The sequence below is a fragment of the Anomalospiza imberbis genome, chromosome 6 (genome assembly GCF_031753505.1).
Source record: "Anomalospiza imberbis isolate Cuckoo-Finch-1a 21T00152 chromosome 6, ASM3175350v1, whole genome shotgun sequence".
NCBI lineage: Eukaryota > Metazoa > Chordata > Aves > Passeriformes > Viduidae > Anomalospiza > Anomalospiza imberbis.
This window is the reverse complement of record NC_089686.1, coordinates 35,540,881-35,554,376: the sequence shown is the minus strand read 5'-3', so window position 1 is coordinate 35,554,376 and position 13,496 is coordinate 35,540,881. Positions and strand designations below refer to the sequence as shown.

Sequence of the window (13,496 nt, the reverse complement as noted above, 5' to 3'; positions counted from 1 at the left end):
TGCCTGGAAGGCCAAACATCCCTACTGCCCATGAACTCTGATGAAGCACAGATCTGTTTTTAGCCCCAACATGTGCTTCTGCTGGACACAGGACCATATTTGGATGCTCACAATGTGCTCCCACTGCAGAATTCATGAGCAGCAGTGAAAAAGGAAGTATCTGCTGAAAAACAAAGGACAAGACATGAATGTTATACCTAATCTACTCTCCCTTTATAGCTCTCCTGGAGTGCAACACTAGAGATGTGCCCCTGCAAACTTTTGGGAAGGCTGTGCATGAGGAATTTCCAAGTGTCATCGCCTTTGAGCTTCCTTACAGAATATCTTTCCTTGTTCATTCTAATTTTCTTACAGAATTTCAGAGACAGTGTATACTAAAACTGATTTGAAAGGTTAGAACAATTCAGAAATAGACAAGTCCAAATCAAACCATCAGCTTTTATCTCTCCCTTAGAAGTGTTCAACAAACCTTTGATCATTGCAGAGAATCAGGCTTGTGTATTTGTTTAATCTCAACTCAGCATTAAGGCCATACAGTAGTTCATAAAGACTTTTCAGTCATAAAATGTTCTTTAAAAAAAACGAGAGCTATTTCCTCTTTACCTAGATGGCTTTCCTTTCTTATGCTGCAGCAGAGATCAACAGTCTTCCTGTTTACTTAGACTTCCTTCCGTGCTGCAGCCTGGTTTAGAAGTGATGGGCATAGGCCTGGAAATAATGTATGTCACTGAATGGTAGATGTAAAGAGAATCTCAAGAGTATTTAAGTAAATTGTCATCTGTATGACTCAGTCAGATCTTCTAAGAACCAGAACCTTGTGTACATGCTAATTTATTGGATCACCGTTTCTTCATCTGCCATTCCAGGTTGAATGTGCCATTGGTATACACTTTTTTTTCCACTAGCAGTGGTTGAAAATAAGAAAAAAACCAATTAAAATTGGGGGTGAGGAAGATTGAATTACAATCTTTGCTGTTGATCCTTTATTTGATTTGAGACATCATTGTCCCCATTATTCTAAAGCAAAATAGAAGAATAAATCTGTGACATCATAGCACTTCTCCCAGATAAAAGCTCTTGTCATCATCTTCACTTAAAATACTGAAGTAAAATACTGAAGTAATGATCTCTGAATAGTGACACTGGTGACACTGGCACAGCCTTACTGTGTGGTGCTATGGTATTAATTTTTAATTAGGAGACTTTAAGTTATATATACAAATATATATATACATACATATATATTTGTGTATCATCCTAATGTTTTTTACTGTAAAAATTGCTCACTGATCAGGAATAGATCTAGAGTCCTATAGTAAGTATTACTGAAGAATAAGGAGTGAGAAAATCCTACTTTTGGAAAAGTCTGTCAGCATTCTAACAAAATAGGGCAAAACATTATCCCTTACAACTTAATCTGAATTGTGTTTGGAGCATGGCTTATCTTATGAAACATAACCAATGCTCTAAAATGTGGGACTGATTCTCAGCTGCTCTTAGTCAACATTCATCCACTGCTTTGTGGTTGGCCTGCTATCCTTAAGGATGCCAAGTCTATGTCTTGGACTTTAGTTTTTATGAAAAGGTGTGTGGCTGCTTAATAGTTGAGCACACTCAACACATGCAAGAAAACAGTTATTTCTATCTCTGTCTATAAGTCTGGTCTGTTTATGCCCTGTTCTGGCTCAGCCTGGCTCCGGTGATGCCATGTCACAAGCTCCAAAGGAAAGTGAGAAATCTCAGCAAAAGATAATGATGGAACAGTCAGCAACCAGGGCAAATGTCTCTCTGACTTCATGGAGTTTGAGCTTGTTTCATCAGTTTTCAGTATGCTGCCTTCTGATTTTCTGTAAACAACTCCTCACAGCTAAATCAGGAAACAGTGGACAGCAGCACATTATCTTCCTCACTTGTATGAGACCTCACTTCAGTCAGCTCCATCCATCCCTCTCTTACTCATTTCTAATCTGGTCTAGTATTTTTGATCTCTCTGTCTTCACATGGAAATCTTTTCCTGCTCCTCTCATTTTTAGCATCTCTCCCTGGAGTCAGTCCTCTTCAGCATCATTTGCTCAGAGACAGCCACCCAGGATACACCACAAGTGTTTAAAGCTGTACTTCCAAGCTTTACTTCTCTCCCAACGGTGTGTCCTGACAGTATGTCTTTGCTTTTTAGCCATCCCATGAGTAGGCCCATGGTCGTCTCTGGGATATTTTTCCTTTGTGATTACAGCTCATCCCAAAGGAACCTGTGTTACAGCCAAGCAAAGCCATGCAGCCTTGCTGCTGGCACACACATCCTCCTTTCCCCAGTGCTCCAGCTGGGGATGTGGTCAGGCTGCCGGTGCATGAGATCACATCCAGCAGGGCTACTCCCTGGAAGCCAAAGTGTTGCTTAGTAACCCACTCATGGAAGTACCAGAAGCATTTTTCAATCTGTCACATTGGCAAAGAACACTGGCTTCTTGATTTAGAGGCATTCTGCTGTGCGTGGCAGGGCCATGCTCCATTATCTTGCATCCAGCACTATCTGCAAGCAAGGAGATGAACCTCCCATTTAATGGAGGGGCTGGGAGAAGCTGGGGGTGTGAGGCACAGAAAATATTTTCCTAGGAACATGAAGCTTTTAAGCTGGTTCTCCTGGCATCTAGTCCTCATCTTAACTCCTTTCCCATGGGAGATATTCTCTGCTTATGAAATGTACTCCAGGGTCCTATAGCAATTGGCCAAACAGGACCCTGCAGCACCTTCATCTATTATGAGACATTACTGCAATAAAACTTGGTGTGTCATACAGAAACTGGATGAGGTATTGCAATATTTATGCTGTAAGCCTCAGTGTCATGGACAATTGCTACAGAATAATGTATGTCTTTTCTTAATGCAGTGGAGTCACAGCAGCTTCAGCAGAGCACACTGAACACAGATAATCTGTGATTGCATGGTTTCCTCAGTTATTTTCAAATTATTTTGTTACAGATGCTTAAATGAAAAATATCCTCTCATTTAAAACTAAATGGTAAAGGCTCTTAGGTTACTCCCCCTTTTAGGAATAATTCAGTCTGAGAGCAAAACATCCAAGAACTGGGTTCTGACTTGAGGGGCTTACTCCTTTATCTGGCACTGGTGTATCATTAAAAATGGCTCCAAAAAGTAACTTGAGGGCTTTTATCTGAGGTACCTTATTGATTTTGCTATCACATCTCCTCATTTTGGAAATAAAAAGGTATTTTAAACAATGTCTAGCTTTGATCTCTGGGGACTAGCTGGACTCTTCCCATTATACTTCTTGTTGTCAAAGACAGTAGAACCATAGAGTGTGTCCAGTCACGGCATCATCCATTTCAGTGGCTTGCCTCCGGTTGACAGATTGTGTCCTGGAACCCCTCTGCAAAAAATTGAAGGGCTTTTAAATGGGTCATTGAAGGTCCAGGGTGGTCTGAAGACGTGGTTGTTAGACAAATGTACCCAAGGTCTCTTCTGCTCTTTGGAGAGTCATTTTACTGGGATGATGCTCAGTGTTGCAGTGATGAAATCAGCGAGTTGCATCACATTTTTTGTGTAAGGCTGTGTCAGTGCAAGGCCAGTGACATGCACAATAATCATGTGCTAAAGCTTGGCTCAGCATAAAGATGAAAAAGCATACCACAGTTTAAGAAGCTCCTGACTTAATTTCTGAAAACTTTTTGAGGAGCTGAGTACCTTCCTGGGCTCTTTCCCAGTCTAATAAATAAATGTGGCTATGGGATAAAGTCCTTCAAATGTATTGTATGTAGTTGTATTTTTATTGCACATAGTTCAAGAAATACAGAAAGTGGTCAAAAAATGCTCCTGATGACTGGCCAGCATAAAAGCATTTGATGATCTGCTGTGGATCCCAGAGCAGAAGTGTCTACATCACAGAAATATTCAGAATGAACTGTTTTCTCCAGGGGGCAGGGAGCATTCTTGGCAGGGAAGCAAAGACTCTGAAGATTTTAACTCTTAGAACTGGCTGTGCCAGCTCAGAACTGATGGAAAGCTTGCCATTGTAATGCTTTGCTCTGTGGAAAAAGGATTCAGAGAAGCACTAAGTGTACAATGCATTATTGTTTTAAAAGAATCAGGGTATCTGTTTCCAGTCTTCTAATACATTAACCTTGAAGTTTGTTCGTAATTAAATAGTCTAGCCTTACCAGTTAGGCATTGAAGCAAGAGACTTTTTGTTATCAAGACAGTGGACTAGGGAAGAGCAGGTGTACTGGGTAACCTCTAGGCAATACTGAGAAAGCACATCCACTCCCTGCATTCACAGGGGAGGAGACCTCTTTCTTTGCACTTACTGCACATTCTACATCTTAAAATTACTTGAAGGAAGAACCATTTTAGAGCAACTGAGTTAGCTACAAAGCAGATGTTCCACTAGAGTTAATTCTTGTTTGGGTTTTGGGGTTTCTATCTGCTCATATACTCACAGCCTTCTTTTCAACATTTGAGGATGCTCTAGATTACTTCTGTCTCACCTAACTGTGATCTGCCTGCCCTTATGGAAGCAACAAATTGTGGGTTGGAAACTGCCCCACTTCCTGGCTGTACATACCTCTATCTATACAACATGTATGTGTATGTTGAGTGGTTGCATTGTAGTGGCTTTTGTAATGCAATAACTGTGGTGTCAAGAAAATGTGGTTGGAGAAAACTATACTTACAAATTAACATGAATAGAAAATCAAAATCACTGAAAAGGCAGTACAGCTGAAGAATTCTTACTGTGAGCCACCACCATGTTTTCCACAATATGCCAACTTCTATATCCTCTAAATAGCCTTTTATCCTCTTTGCAGCAGAAGTGAAGTTTAATTTTGTGTCTCTACTCCGAACTGGAGACATTGGTACTCAGTCTTTTCATAATGTGCTGATGAATTGAAACGCTAACCTTGTCATGGGTTTGCCAGCTTCCATAGCTTCCCACCAAAATAATGCAATGCCTGTTGGTGAAGAGCCTGGAGGAGTTTTGGGTGCTGACTGAAGCATGCCATTGAAATGCTGGTCTGCAGGACCTTGAGGTTTTGTATTGATGCTTGTAAAAAAACCCAGCAGTCTCAGATGAACCCAAATGTCCTAATTGTCTCATGGCAAGTACAGAGACAAGTCAAAACAACTGAGTGAGGGGAAAAAAAATAAGGGCTTCTGCCTAAAGACAACCCCACATACCCCTCTCATTTCAGAGGAAAAATCCTTCTGTGACCAATCCCGGGTGACAAGTAGTTAGTCTCAAAGGCTGGAAAGACCCATTGCTGTAGTGTGTTTGTCACTGTGTCTTTGGTTATGTACACGTACCAGAATAGGAGAAAATGCCTGTCTTTCTTTCAAATTCCTTTTCAGCTTTGTACACTGCCTCCAGGTTGCCTGTTGCTACACCCCATGAGGCCTCATTGGAGTGTACACTATCTTGCTTGGTATTTGTTTACTTTTGGCGGCCACAGACTAAGGTTACAGGTTTGGGAACCAGTACATAATTGTAAGGACAGCTTCCTGTGTTACTTTTTCCCCCTCTTCCTCTTTTGTAAAGTGTGAACATTTCTTTGGAACTCTGAAGTGACTGTATTGTTGCAATGTTTGTATGTAGAGATTTGTTTTAACATGGCTTGTGTGAAGGATCTTTGCTCTTCTTATCTCACATTCAGTTTTATTAAGTGCTTGATAGCTTTGCCAGCCTTCTGTGGGGGAGGAGAGGTGATGGGGTGGCTTCAAAACTTGGCTCTTTTTTAAGGGAAATTTGCCCAGCTTTACCTAGAGCAGTATGAGAATGTGGGGTGCTCTTGACTGTTCTTCAGTCATCCTGATCTGATTGCTTCTTGGAAAAAGAGATCAGCCTTGAAACCCTCAGAAAAAACCAGATTGTTGAATGCACTAAGCCAGCACTGACCAAGAAGGCCCATCAGTTTGTCATGCATGGAAACCTGCATGGTGTTTCACCCCGCCAGAAGGTGTCTGTCGAGCACAGAGTGAATCATGGCAACTCACACTGCTCTGCAGATGCCAATGGAGCCACCACAGCTTGCACCAGCAAGGATCGGCCCTTCCGTGTTTTGGTGGTTAGGAAACGTGTGAGTGAAATCCCACTGAGGTTTGAGAGGAGAGGAAAGTGGGTGTTGGAAGCCTCTCAACTGTGCAGGATTTCTTTGGTATTCATACACATTTGCAAGAATGTATTCCAAGCATCTTGTACTGTTATTAGTAACTTGTACTGTAGTTTGTTAGCAGTGTTGACTACCTACATAGCTAATATTCTGTTGCAACTTAGAAAATGTGTAAACAACTGCAGAAAACAGGAGTTTAGAACTTGTATGTACTGTTTTGGTTTTTTTTTTTTTTTTTTATATTAAAGCACTTCAATTAAAAGTTCAAAGAAAAATGCTTCTGTAGCCTTTGTATCTGTTTGGATAAGAGATGAATAGAAAGAGATGGGAGTGCCCTCTTCCCAAGGTCTTCCCTGTTTGCTTTGGTATTAACCAAAAGAGATGGTCAAAATTTTGGGAAGAACTTTGTGTGTTAAAGTTTATTCAGCAAACAGAAGGTGCCAGCAACCTAGTCCAGAAGACATTATAATCTTATGGAGTCCCTACGGCCAGCGCTGAAGTGTCTGAGGGATGGCCGAGCCATCACCGAGTGCTGATTCACACAGTGAGTATCTGCAAAAGAGGTTTTAAATGGGGAGCAGTTAATGAATGAGTCCGTGTGTAGTATATTAGATTTCCTTTATTTTTATCACAAAGTCCCTCAGAGGTCACTGGAAGTCTATTCATGTGAAAGTCAAGGAAAAGCATCCCCAGCCCAGGGTTATTTCATGGGTACTGGAAAGTGGTGGGTTTGAGTACCAGAGGAGTTATGTTGGAAAACAGCAGCACACACAGGCAACAAATGGTCCTCACCACACACCCCAGAAATTGTTTCTCTCTCCTCCCTGCCCCCTGGCCCCTCTCAATGTGCATATCCAAATACCTTCCTGGATCACATCACTGTGGGATCGGCGCGCATAAACAGACATCTCTAAAGCAGCTTGTGATTTGGTGATCTCAGCCCAGCTCTTAGTAGCCAGATGCCCATAATATGAAAACAACCATCAAAACTGTCTCTTTTGCTAGCACTGTTTAATCAAAGGGACAATGGGAGAGAATGGCAGTCTTATTTCTACAAAGAGCCCTTCAATGTCAAATTTGCCATACAGTAGAGTAGCATTCACCTCTGTGGCACAGACCACAGCCACTCCGGAGGGGAACAAAAGCTCTCAGACAGCACGCAATTAATCCAGCATCTATTAAACCAAGCACGGGTAATTTTGAAGGAACGTAACAGATTTCTGCTTTAAATTATTCTAAGCACTATTTTTTTTAACTCCACACTGTATGCACAGCTCAAAGTACAAACCAGAAGGCTCTGTTTCTGGCAGCTGTTGTCTTCCCAGTAGCTGGTTTACATCCCTGGCATCTCATAATCCTGAGACAAAAATCAAGTAAAACACAGCAGAGGAACAGCATTAAAATGTCTCTGGTTTTCCTGCTGCCCAAAGCCATGTTCAGGTGCTCAACGCCAGAGCAAACAATTAATTCCATTACCAAGGGAACTAATGAAATCTGGTTTCCTATGGATTTATGACAAGATGTTACCTTGGTGCCAGAGACTTAAGAAGTTAGTCTTTCTGCCAATATCTTGAATCCAGATGAGGATTTTATCAGCACTAGTCTCTGGAATGGCATAATGAACTTTGAAATGGATACATTAAAAAAAAAAAAGAAGCTATATTACACAGCATACAGTGAGAGATGAAATTTATTGCTGATGGGAATTTACAAGATAATTAAAATAACAGATCAAAACAAATATACATTTTCTGCTAAGTCCTAAAAATGGGACTGGTGCTTGTTTTATTTTTATTATATCTGTCCCCACTTTTTCCAGTGCAATGCTATTGAATAACAATGTGATTGCCAGTGGAGTGATTGCAAAAAAAGACACAAAGTATTTGTAATAGTAGAGCAAAAGGTGTAAATAAACAATATGTTTTCACAGAGGAGGAAAATTATTCAAAGATCTAAGATGGACATGTATTTTTAAATATTTTTAAAAGCGATTTGGAAAATAAGAGGAAAAGTGAGGTGAGAAGTTTACTGAGAATGAAAAACTGTTCTGGGCAGTCAAAATGAATTGACTATGAAGAGCTGCAGAAGTTTTTCATGATAATGAGGAACTGGGTTGTAAAATGACAGATGAAATCTACTGTCGATAAATGCACAGTAATGCTTCTGGGGGGGAAAAACCACCCTAATTATACATGCATAATGAGGGACTCTAAATCACCCATCACTGCATGGGAAAATGATCTCAGCATTGTCGCTAATTTCGAGAAAATGACAGGTCAAGGCGGAGCAGGTGTCAAAAAAGCAAGTAAAATGTTAGGAATAACTAGGAAGGGAGGGGAATAAAAGACAAAACAGAAAACATCATTAAGTCTCAGCATAAATCCGTGGTGTGGTCCTGTGCTGGGTAGTGTTTGCAGCTTCTCCATCCCCATAGCCCAGAACACATCCAAAGAGCCAGAAGAGGCACAGGGGACAGCCAGAAAGCAGTGGCACTATGGGACTGCCATGCAAGGAGAGAACCAGTGTGCTGGGACTCACTGGCTGTCAAGAACAATGGAAAATGAAAGAGAGGTTTGCAGGTTTGCCAGGAACAGAGAACAAGCTGCACTTCCAGCCCCAGCCATACTGAAGCATCTGGCTACCTGCAGCTGAGTAGGCACAGGCCAGCTGTGGGGTACACGCTCTATATGCACCTTAGTCCTCATATTTGTGGCCCCCAAACTTCCTTTAGAGGTCATTATTAGGGAAGGTTATCTCCACATCCCATCCCATACTTTGATTCTCACATCTTATTTTTAAAGGGGGTTTATCCCTGAGCTCAGATTTATTTTCCTACCCCTTTAGTATCTGTCCATGGGGGGAGAAAATATATTTGACACTGCAACTTCACTTAAGTTCCTTGAGGAAGTTAAGCTGTGCCTGCTTATTTCATTCACTACAGTTGATAAAGATAATCAAACAGCTTGTGGTTGAAGCCTTCACCATTTTTCTGGTACAAAAGCCATATGAAACATTAAATCGAAATTCAGCAAACCACACCTAAACTCCAGGTGGGTGCAAACCTAGCAGCCCACCAGAAGAGGGTTGAACCTCCCATCCACTTCTTCAGGACCAGGATTTCATCTCTAAGTGTAGCAGCTTCCTAAGAAGATACAACAGTGATTGCAAAGACTAAAGGTGGCTCTTCATCATAGCAGAAATCGATTTAGTGCCTTTTAACTACGTGCTCCTGCAATGCCCTAGTGCATCTATCTATTCTGATACCACAATAGCTCACTGTTGTGCAGCCTCTGCTTTAGTGATTTGTTTACAAGCCCATCTTATTCTTGGGAATTATGAATCCATAGGAACTGAAAGAGCATCCTTCCCAAGCTGCTGGCTGTGCTGAATGGAAGAAAGACCCATCAGTCTCAAAGAGATGCTATGGAGAGCAAAGGTACCTCTCCAGCAGCCTGACCTTGGCAAGGAGACAGGAGACTCACCATTTGCGACAGGCAGCAGTTCCCTTTAATAAATATTTCATGGCAGAGAACGGCAGACTTGGGGAGAAAATGGAGGGCAGGGTTCAGCCTGTGACGCAAGGTGATGTGACCAGACCTTGTCTAGCAGGGCTGGAGGCCATCTAATTGGCATTCCCATGCCATGCTTACGAAGAGCATTCTGTAGTCCTCTGGGAACACAAAAATAATTAAAAGGCCCCTCAGCATGCAGTGTTGCTAATGGGCTATTGCCTGCCATGGGATGCTTTTGTGCTCAGTTAGAGCTGAGCAACACAGACTGCTCAAAATTCTCACCTCCCCCCAAGAGACACCTGGGTGGACCAAGCCTGCTTTTCTGCTGCACGATGGCCCTTGCTGTGCATTGCCCTGCAGGGTTTGTGACGAGGAGCTGCAGGCTGGGGCGGCAGCCGAGCTCCGTGCAGCAGAGCACACAGCGCTGCCTTCACGGTGCCGCAGACGGAGCTCCGGCACTGGGGCAGAGCACAAGCCGGTCGGTTCAGAGCGCTCATCCTCGCACAGCCGGGCACCTCCCGGTGAACCTGGAGCTGCGGGATGACTGCGCGTACGGCACAAAGCAAAGGCCCTGGATCTCTTCCAGGAAAGGCCTCGCTGCCACATTGCATATCTGTGTAGACTTCTGGCTTCTCCTAGCACAGTGCAAGGCTCAGTTGGCGCCAGCCACAGCTGCCTGGCAAAGAATTCCTTCAATATTCCCCCCTTTTCTCTGTGCAGATCCTTTATGGGATGATGCTGAGAGACCTATCAACACCTTTTGTGCTTTCTCAGGAGGGATTTGGCCACCTGAAGGCAATTTCTCTCTGCAATCTCAGATTGCCTTCTGTCCAGGCACCTGTTTCATTTACCAGCCCTGCTGTGGAGGCTGCCTTGCCAGGTCTCTGTGCCTAATGCTGTCTCTGATGCTCTCACAAGCCTTGATTCACTTTGCAAGCCATCGGTGCAAGCCATTGCTGCCTCGTTTGGACCAAAACAACAATTTGTTTCCAAGGTATGATTGTTTGAGTATTCATGGGCTAAACTTTAGGTAATTAGCATTGTTAATGTTCTCTGTGTGATATTACAGCTGTGGGCCTCATTAAAATATTCTCCTGGGAGAAGTCAGGTGAGGAGTCAGGTGTCAGCTTTGCTTCATGTGGAAAAGACTGCCTGTTATTCTGAGAGCATTATTTGTTTAAACACTGGATTTACACATGATGGTATATTTAATCCCCAGTGCTTCTGACAGCCAGGGAGCTGGGCTGAGCTGCTGAGAAGCACTGGTTTGGAACCCAGTAGCAAGGATCTACATTTCTTCTGCCTAAGAAAGGCTCAGGCTGGTGGGCTCCTGCTCAGGATAGAGGCAGCAGGCAGGAATCTGCAGGTTGGTCTCCCCAGTGCCAACTGCCCCACCCCACCATAAGGCCCAGTCAGATCCTGCCCACTGCCTGGCCAGCGCCAGCCCCAGCAGCTTCCCTGAGCAGCAAGGGCCTGAGGAGTGCTTTTAAAGGAAAGGACAGTGACAAAAGGCCACAGAGGAGCTCAAAATTATCTGAACCAATGGCAGTTCAGGTGATGAGAAGAGAAACAAAGAAACAGCCTCTGCTCCTCAGCCAGGGGATGGCATGGCCCAGGGCCATTTTCCCATGACACTACCAGACACAGTGGTGGTCACGCCATCCTGTCTCTGTATTTTGTACAAGGAGTGAGAGACTTGAGTATGCACCCCTGGCAGTGAGGGAGTTATGCCCCAGTAAGGCCCTGAAGGAGTCCATACAGCTCAGACATGGGGCATGACACATCTGTGTGCTGCAGAAGGCTCTGCATTTGCTCTGTGACCTTCCTGAGTTCTTTTCCCCAGGCCTGCCAGCAGCTGCTTGGGCAACTATTTATGAACAGGAGCTTCTCCAGCTGAAGGAGGTGGCTGTGGACAGATGTCAGTGCAACAAATGGGCACATACCAGCTGTTTGCCGGCACTGAGCAGTGGCAGGCAGAGATGCCCACTGACCGAGATGTAGAGAGATGAATGCTGGCTCTAGCCTGCTGTAGCTGCACAGAATGTAAAGCATAAATGGTGGTGGATTTGTTTGTTTGTTTGTTTGTTTGGGTGGGTGTTTTTTTTTTGTTTTTTTTTTTTTTTTTGGTTTGGGTTTTTTTTTTGTTTGGGTTTTTTTGGGGTTTTTTTTTTTTTTTTATGTTTCACCCAGTATGCCTCTAGTGTCACTTACTAGGTTGACCTCGGGAGCACAGAGAATTTTTCTTGTGCCTGGGAGAACAGCCACCACTGTGGCTAGGCTGAGTGCTCAGTCCCAGGCAAAGCCTTGTGTTTTGAGATGCCACACATGACTGTCACCTGGCTGCCATCTGAAACCAATGACTGCAATCTTTAGGTATGTTTCTCCAGGAACAGATTTTGTTGTGATTTCCTTTGGGGAGTCTGGCAGCTACTCAGATGGGTAATGACCACTTGAAAGTCTCCCCCTTCCTTTTCATTTCAGTTACTTAAATGTCCTCATTTCTCATGGATCTTTCTGCCTGTGGGAATGGTAGGTAGGTGGCTGGAAGAGCAGAGAGGTGGAGAGATGCAATGGAGGTATCAAGTTCCTGGTGTGAAGAGAAGCTGAGGGCCTGGGTGGGAATGAAGGATGGCGACGGGTGAGTAGGAGGAAACCTCACAGGATGGAAAGTAGGAGCGAAGACATTGCAGGATGAAGATGGGAATGGAAGATAACCTGACTGCAGGGAGAGGATTTGTACAGCAGGATGCTGCTTTGTGTTGATTATGCAAATCACCTGTGCATGCTGCGCAGTGCTTCCTTGGGTTTGCTGCTTTGGTAGAGGATGGCTGGCTGCTCCCCAGGCTGCTGCTGCAGCCCCTGTCATGGTGGGCAGCATCAGGCCAATAGCACACGAGGATAAATGGAATTGCCAAGGTCAGCTTTTCTGGGAAACACCTCAGCCGGTTCATACTGGAGTACTTCCACTGAGTCCACTGTGCTGCTTCACACCTGCCAAAAATCTGACCCATCAAATTTTGTGCTGAGGGAAATGTTTGGTTCTTCCTTCTCTAGTAAAATTATCAGCAAAATTACCTGTTATACCATTCACTTGCTCTTTTAGGAGCATTTCACTAGAACTAGCTAAATCCAGTCAACATCCGTGTTGTTCTGAACTTTCTCAGAGCTGGGAGGAGCCTGGGGCAGAGGAATCACACAGTGTAAAGCTCAGGAGGATCCACTTTTTGCCTTGGGCCTGTCCATATATGCATAGTCCAACCTTGTCCTAACCTTCAGTGTGCAAGAGCTGTCTGTGCACAGCACTCTCTGCCTTTGTGCAGAGAGCACACATGGCTCTTGGAAAAATTTGACTCCTTCTGTAGCCATGCCATGCAGCCAAGTCAAACTGCAAAATTTGGGTCCACAATTTGTTTGATGCCTCGTCAAGGTATCAGAGTAGAGCTTAACTTTGCTTCATGAGTTAAGAGGCAAATAGCAGAACTGAGAGGTGGCAGTGCTTGCTGCATAGCCTGTGCCATACCTTCATACACCTGGAGTAGAAGCCATGGACAGAAATTCCTTGTAAGAATGGGAATCACGTAAGAAAAGCAATTTTGTCTCAGGAGAATTCAGAGGAGGATTCTATACATTGGTAGAGGCCAGAACAGTGTGATATTGACTACTAACATCTTTACTAATAACACTAACTTTGGAGAATCGCTGGGCACAGGGATTTTATCTAATTTAAATGTAGCTCTCCTGTGCTTCCTTTGCTGTGAACTTGTGCAAATGAAAGAGGAATAACTATCTCACAGACAAGCAGTTCCACGTACTGGAGATTAGCAGAGGCACCGGTGAGGAGCGGGGCTCCTGCCGGGTGCTG

General features: G+C 43.7%; 1 long non-coding RNA gene across 1 annotated transcript; it reads right to left on the bottom strand.

The window, feature by feature from the left end:
• Positions 1–650: 650 nt before the first annotated feature.
• On the bottom strand, positions 651–5,848 carry LOC137475715 (uncharacterized). Its single transcript, XR_011000041.1, has 2 exons — positions 1,897–5,848; positions 651–889 (listed from the first exon to the last, which is right to left on the bottom strand). It is a non-coding gene; the product is annotated as an uncharacterized lncRNA (long non-coding RNA).
• Positions 5,849–13,496: the final 7,648 nt, after the last annotated feature.